The following is a 7,670-nucleotide window of genomic DNA, read 5'->3' as shown; positions in this document are numbered from 1 at the left end:
AGACAAGATGGTGGGCCTGCAATGAAGAGTCATTTTCCCCCCAATATACCTGATTAGCATCTTGGTTCTCTATGGCAGTAGCAATAGTAAAATAGGCCATATTAAACAGAACTAACTTGAAACTTTTATTTCCAATTCCAAGTGGAGCTTTATATATGTGTTTTCCATAAATTTATGTATTCTTCTCTTCCAAATGACTATAAATGCAAAGTAGAGCTTGATTTGACACTTTCAACAATGGATAGATCATCCACATAGAAAATCAATATGGAAACATTATACTTATACTATAATTATATTAACTATAAATGGTCTAATCACCCCATTAATAGGCAGAGATGGTCAGATTGGACAGAAAGCACAATATGCTGTCCACAAGAAAAATCACCTAAGAAATATCAGGACAAACAGAGTAAAAGCAAAAGAATGGAGAAAAGGGCATGCTAGCACAAATCAAAAGGAAGCAAGTTCCATTAATGTCAGACAAAATACATTTCAGAGCAGAAATCTTAGTAGTGATAAAGTAATATCATAATGATAAAGAGACCAATTAATCNNGAAGAAATAATCTTAGGTTTATGTACTAATATCAGCTTCCAAATACATAGGTTAATTAATTAATACAATTCTGTTCTATTGAAATAATTCTCAAGTTTTTATATTCATTATAATTTGCATTTTTCTTTTTAATTTTTAACTAATAAACTTTATTTTGGAGGATAGTTTTATATTTACAAGAAATATTGAGTAGAAAGTACAGAGTAACCCCCCACCCGACCTTTTTCATTAGTGGGGTACATTTGTTACAATTAATTGAGCCACTGTTGATACATTATTAACTAAAGCCCATAGTTTGTATTAGGATACACTCTTTGTATTGTACATTCTCTGGAGTGTGTGTGCACATGTGTGTGTGTGTGTGTGATTTTTCTTCAATTGAGTTTTGACAAATGTATCCACATGTATCATGCTAAATAGTTTCACTACTTAAAAAAATTTTTTTAATTCCTTCAGTAGGAGGCCTGCTTCTCCCTCTCCCACTCACCCTTCTTGTGTTCTCTCTCTGTCAAATAAATAAATAAAATATTTTAAAATCTACTTTTTAAAATTCCTCTGTTCTATCTATTCATCCTGTCTCTCCTACCCCTGGTAACCACTGATCCTTTTATTGTCTTTACAGTCTTGCCTTTTCCAAAATGTCATATAATTGGAATTGTACTGTATGTATTTTTTTAGAATGGCTTCTTCCACTAGATAATGTACATTTAAAATTTCCTCTGCATCTTTTTGTGGGTTGATAGCTCATTTCTTTTTTGTTGTTGAATAATATACCATTGTTTGGATATGCTCAGTTTGTTTATCCACTCACCAACTGAAAAGCGGGATTGCCAGATCATATGATAACAGTATATTTAGTTTTGTAAGAAACTGTCCAACTGTCTTCCATTTTACATTCCCACCAGTGGTAAATGAGAGCTTCTGTTTCTCCACATCCTGACCAGTATTTGGTGTTGTTGGCATTTTTGATTTTAATCATTCTAATAGGTGTGTAGTAGTATCTCATTCTTATTTTAATTGCTTTTTAGTTTTAATAGATAATTCTAATATATTATTTAATATTTTGAGGTTTTGAACATATACGTCAATTTACATTTTTGATAAAAGTAAATTCAAAGTAAAATTTGAATATCATTATGATACTATATAATATGAGGTTATGTTTGCCAAGATAGGATGAGGAACAGATTTTGTTTAACAGTTTAACTTCATTTATAATCTTAAGATATATTGATATATGGAATGGTGGCATCTTTTTGAAAATCACTGAGAAGTTGTAGACAGTCTCAATAAAAATGTGTACCTATAGAAATATAGACAAAATCCCATGTGTCTTTCAGGGATTCAAAGAATTCCTAAGACTCATCCAGGTTCAGCATAGGGCAGCAGCCCCTGCTCTGAATTCTTGACAATTACTACTCATTTAGTTTCCTGAAAGCACAGTCCGAAGATTGTCATCCTCTTACATCTTCTTTCTTTTTTTTTTTTATTAAATTTAATTTTTTTTCAGTGTTCCAAGATTCATTGTTTAAGCACCACACCCGGCGCTCCATGCAATATGTGCCCTCCTTAATACGCACCTCCAGGCTCACGCTACCCTTCACCTCCCTCCCCTCAAAACCCTCAGTTTGTTTCTCAGAGTCCACAGTCTCTCATGGTTACATCTTCTTTCATACTCCTTCAGAGGTGTCCAATTCCTTAAGCAGTAGTTTCTTCAGCCTGCTATTTAAAACATTCAGCACTTTTTTCCTTTTGCTGAAGCACCAGAGGCCAAAATGAAGTTGAATACCTTTGCGACTTCTGACCACAGCAAGAACCATAAAAAGCATTTTGATGTACCTTCCCACATTTGCAGGAAGATTGTGTCTTCCTCTCTTTCCAAAGAACTGAGACAGAAATACAATGTTTGATCCATGCCCATCCAAGAGGATGATGATGTACAGGTTGTGAAAGAACACTGCAAAGGTCAGCAAATTGGCAAAGTCATCCGGGTTTACAGGAAGAATCTGTTATCTACATTGAGCAAGTACAGCAAGAGAAGGCAAATGGCACAACTGTCCATGTGGCCATTCACCGTAGTGAGGTGGTTACCACTAGACTAAAAGTGGACAATGGCCATGTAAAGATCCTTGAACATAAACCCAAATCTCACCAAATAGGAAAGGAAAAGGGCAAATATACGAAGAAACAATTGAAAAGATGCAGGAATAAAGTAATCTTATAAACGAGCTTAAATAAAAACTATTAGGATGAGGGGTGCTTGGGTAGCTCAGTTGGTTAAGTATCTGCCTTCAGCTCAGATCATGATCCCAGGGTCCTGGGATCCAGCCATACATCAGGCTCCCTGCTTAGCAGGGAGGCTCCTTCTCCTTCTCTCTCTCCCCACCCTTCCCTTGTGCTCTCACTTGCCATCTCTCTCTAAAATAAATAAATAAAATCTTAAAAAAAACAACAACAACTATTAAGATGAAAAAAAATTCAACAAACTAACCTCAAGTTAACCTGATCAGACTTCTCCCTGCATTACCTTCATTCATGTAGCCCAAGCCACTGCCAATGGGTGCAACTTGCTGGTCTCTGAATGTATCTCTAGGCATTCCAATGTCTCCAAATTTATATAAAATTTCCACCTGAAATTCCCTTTTTAAAAATCTCTGCCTACTGAAATTCTATCAGTCAAGGCTTCCTGATGGAAACTTTTCTTCCTACCATTCTAAAAGAGTCTCTTCTTTTTACAACTTCTCAGAACACATTTATATACTCATTCTTTCATTCCTCCTTCCTGCCATCATTCATTCTATCAACCATACAATAAACCTTGTTGAGCATTCATAGTACTGGCCACTCTTCTGTTACAGATGGCTCCTGCTCTGGCAGGAGATTTCAGGTGACCAGGAATGCATCTAAGGGACCCAATGAAGGCTTAGGCTGGAGGACAATACAATGCAGAGATTAAGAGTAAGACCATCTGGGCTCAGAGGCTGGCTCTGCCCATAGTGGCTGGGTGACCTGGGCCAAGTTACCTCACCTCTGTCTCCATGCTTTGTTATCTGAAAGTCAAGATAAATAGGGCACCTATGTCACAAGGTCTATATGAGGATTAGTGAGTTTATTCTATAAAGATCTGAGAATGCTTGGCATGTAAGTAAGAACTCAATAAATACTATTAATATTATCATTATGTATAGAAGGAAAATGGTGGGTAAGAGTAGACTTCCCTGAAAATATGTCTGAGAAAACCCTCCACGCTACTCTGTATTCTCCAGTGCTTGTTGAAGAAGACTAAATAGACAAACACAAGCTTTTGGCAGAGTTTCTTTTTTGAGCTGATTTTGAACTGGCCATTTGTGTTTCAGATGCATTTGATGACTTCTGTCTCTATAGTCAATTTATGGTCTCTTGACCTAAAGAGTGGCTTTCAAAGGTCACTGCTACCCCTTGAGTTGGTTTTGTTTGTTTGTATATTGATTTTTAACTACTGTAGACCTGGTAAGTTTGCAAAGAGGTTTTAAATTTTTAAAAAGATTTTTCCATAAGGCTGTACTTACACTTCTTCCTCACAAGGCAGGGCCTTCGTAAGAATGAAGTCAAAAGATTGATTTTTAGTATGACAGTTCACAGAAAAATATAGGTTACAGAGTCAGCAAGCAGGTAAATGGCGTTTTATTATTTTTTTAAAAGATTTTATTTATGGGGCGCCTGGGTGGCTCAGTAGGTTAAGCCTCTGCCTTCAGCTCAGGTCATGATCTCAGGGTCCTGGGATCGAGCCCCGCGTCGGGCTCTCTGCTCAGCACTGAGCCTGCTTCCTCCTCTCTCTGCCTGCCTCTCTGCCTACTTGTGATCTCTCTCTCTCTCTCTGTCAANGGGATCGAGCCCCGCGTCGGGCTCTCTGCTCAGCACTGAGCCTGCTTCCTCCTCTCTCTGCCTGCCTCTCTGCCTACTTGTGATCTCTCTCTCTCTCTCTGTCAAATAAATAAAATCTTTAAAAAAAAAAAAAAAAAAGATTTTATTTATTTATTTGACAGAGAGAGACTATGAGTAGGCAGAGAGGCAGGCAGAGAGAGAGTTGGGGAAGCAGGCTCCCTGCTGAGCAGAGAGCCTGACGTGGGGCTTGATTCCGGGACCCTGAGATCATGACCTGAGCTGAAGGCAGAGGCTTAACCCACTGAGCCACCCAGGTGCCCCTAAATGGTCTTTTAATATATTAGAAAGTATTTTATTGAAATTAGAGTGTTTGGAAGCAAGTGACCTGCTTTCAATTTATGGAGTGTTAGCTTTTCTGGCTGGGTAGAGTGAGCAAGTTATTTAAACTTCCTGTGTTTCATCTGCATTCTGGGGATAATACCTCTATTCAGGGGTAAATAAGATGGTGTACGTGGAAGTGCCTGAAGAATAGACAGGAGGAAAGAAAAAAGGGAGGGAGGAAGAATGGGTCAGCCCTGAATGTAATCCAAAGAAATAGCCAGAGATTTACACTTGACTTTTTAAACTTATACTTAAAGTGAGAGTGCACAAGAGGAATATTTTGTTATGGCATTAACTTTATGAGTGCAAATCCACCAACTTCTTGAACTAAGTTCATCAAGGGCTTTGACTTTGTTGAGCTGCTCGCTTTCTTACGTTATTACTTGAATGACATATCAGCCCATTATTTGCGTTCACCTTTCAAATAGTTGAATTGCATTTCAGTGCCTGACCGTGAGTTATTGTGACTCAGAACACTTAAAGAAGTTTGACTACATGTGGAAAATTTATGAGTAGCAGAGTGAGAACATGGCAGATTTCCGTAAATCATTTTTATTGAGAGTTGAGTCACTCGTTGCTATGAAAATAATTTATAGGGCAATGTTCCATTTGAGAAAAAATGAAAATTAATGGCATTTGTCAGGATGATGATGAATATGTTTCAACACCAGTGGAAAAGAACAAGTTTCACAAACAAAAAAAAAATGCAAACTCTACACCAGATTATTTATCATCATAACTATTTCAGGCTCTTTGGTAAATGTTAGGAAGTTTGGCTGAATTAGATATCATTCACTGAGCTAGCTGTTCTCTGTATATATCCCAGACCCATTTTGTGCCATTCTATCTGCTGCCCTGAGTCCCAGGAGGCTTTAGGATGGGTCTCCCAGGAGACCCAAATACCTGGGTTAGGGTATTTCTTTTTGTGGGGGGGTGTTTTTAAATTTTTATTTATTTACTTTAAAGAGAGACAGAGAGGGGAGTGCATGTGAGCAGGAGGAAGGGCAGAGAGAGATGGAATCTCAAGCAGATTCCAAGCTGAGCATATAGCCAGACAGTGGGCTCCATCTCACAACCCTGAGATCAAGAGTTGGAGGCTTAACAGACTGAGCCACCCAGGAAACCCTTCTTCTTCTGTTCTTCTCTAGGTGATGGTGAGGTTCTGGCTGGAACTGCTCCTGATCAGCACAGCTCCAGTGGAGTTCAGCCTACTGGAGCTATGGAGAAGGGAAGTCTTCCTGCCAATGCTGCTCTAGAGACCTCAGTTTTCCTTCATTTAGGTAAATTTAACAGATTCTCATCAAAATCTCACCTAAAAAGAACTTCTTTTCTCTTGGGGCCAAGCCAGGTATATTCTCCAGTAAGCAAAGTTTATGAAACTTCTGGGGGATGGATCCCACAATAAACTAGATCTCAAACAACCAAACAAGTGCACTCCCTTTCCCAGATGTTTTTCAGGTATCCTTATCGTTATCTTCACTTTATTACATTGTTCTAAAGTAAACCAAAACATCACGTGAGGTAGTGAGGCTAAGTTATACTTTCCAGAATTCCCCTGCCTGTCTGTTTCTGCATGGGAAGGGCCACAGGACAGAGTCTTACATGAGATTTTGGGGAAATTTTTATAGCTCACGCCTGTAGTTGTTTATCTGCTGATGACCGCATTGGTGTGAGGTAGCAGCCTGGATTCTGACTGTTCCACCTCCCCCAGGATCCTCCTTTATCTTGTCTGACTCCTAGGCCAGGTGTGTGTGTGATTAGCTCCATCCTGAGGAGCCTTAGGCTCTGCAGGACACTCACACCATCAAGGCCTGGGGCAATGAGAACTGACAAGGGTTTCAGTCTGTCCTTGTAAGCTCCAGCTTGTTCTTGCTCTTCCCCACTTTACATCTATGTTGCTTTCCTGTCCACCTGCGCTCTGGTCTTCAAATTCAGGTGTCAGCCTTACAGAGTCTGCTTATCCAGCTATGTAAGGACACCCCCATGTGTGGGGTGTGTGTGTGTGTATACAGATAAATAGATATATGACATTAAGATATTAATCATTCCTTTTGTACCTTCCCTTCCAGCACTATAAAGCCTGTATTTAACGTACCTTTAAAAACTTTTCTCTGTATCACTAACTTCAAACAGGTTGATGTGCCCTCTTTTTTTGTTTTTGTTTTTTTAATTCTTTGGGACAGGACTAAGCTAGTGCTTATATAAGAACCAAAAGCATGATCCACAGAAGAAGAAATCAATAATTTACCAAAATTAAAAAAACTTTTGCGTTGTGAAAGACCTTGTAAAGAGAACGCAGGATTTGCAATCCACAGATCTGACAAAGGTGCTCAAGAGGAAGACTGCTCGGAATTCTCTCACTCCTTCTCCCTCTGCCCCCTCCTCCTCCTGTGCTTGTGAGCTGGCTCTCTCAAACAAACAAACAAACAAAATGAGGATTTAACATAAGGATTTGGGAGGACACAAACATTCAGTCTATAGCACTATATTCATCAGAAAGGAGAAAAGATAAAGAGGAAACCTCTTCCTCTGATAGAAGTCCACAGAAGTTGCATGGTTTCCTCTTCATCCATTGACCAGACCTAAGACACATGGCCCCATCCAACTGCAAGGAAGGCAAGGATTGATTTTTATTCAAAGGAAGATGGGGAAAATGGATATTGGAAGACAAAAAACTGTCCTTGTCACAGGTACCTAACATTTCAAGGCTCTCCCAATTGTGACCTCTTCCACCTGTGTTGGAATCCCCCTCACTTGTCTACTGCCTGCACTTTCAAGTCTCCTAGGTCACTGTCATGAGTCATGAATTCAAAGCACAGGTTTAAAGATTTTTTATTTATTTATTTGTCAGAGAGAGAGAGAGAGGG

The 7,670-nt window shown here is 39.0% G+C and overlaps 1 pseudogene; it reads left to right on the top strand.

The window, feature by feature from the left end:
* Positions 1-2,333: 2,333 nt before the first annotated feature.
* On the top strand, positions 2,334-2,769 carry LOC111140365 (annotated as a pseudogene).
* The last annotated feature ends 4,901 nt before the right edge of the window (positions 2,770-7,670 follow it).

The sequence above is a fragment of the Enhydra lutris genome, unplaced genomic scaffold (genome assembly GCF_002288905.1).
Source record: "Enhydra lutris kenyoni isolate GAN:26980312 unplaced genomic scaffold, ASM228890v2 scaffoldscaffold688, whole genome shotgun sequence".
In the NCBI taxonomy this organism is placed as follows: Eukaryota; Metazoa; Chordata; class Mammalia; order Carnivora; family Mustelidae; genus Enhydra; species Enhydra lutris.
The sequence above is the reverse complement of the archived record's forward strand: the minus strand, read 5'-3'. Positions and strand labels throughout refer to the sequence as shown.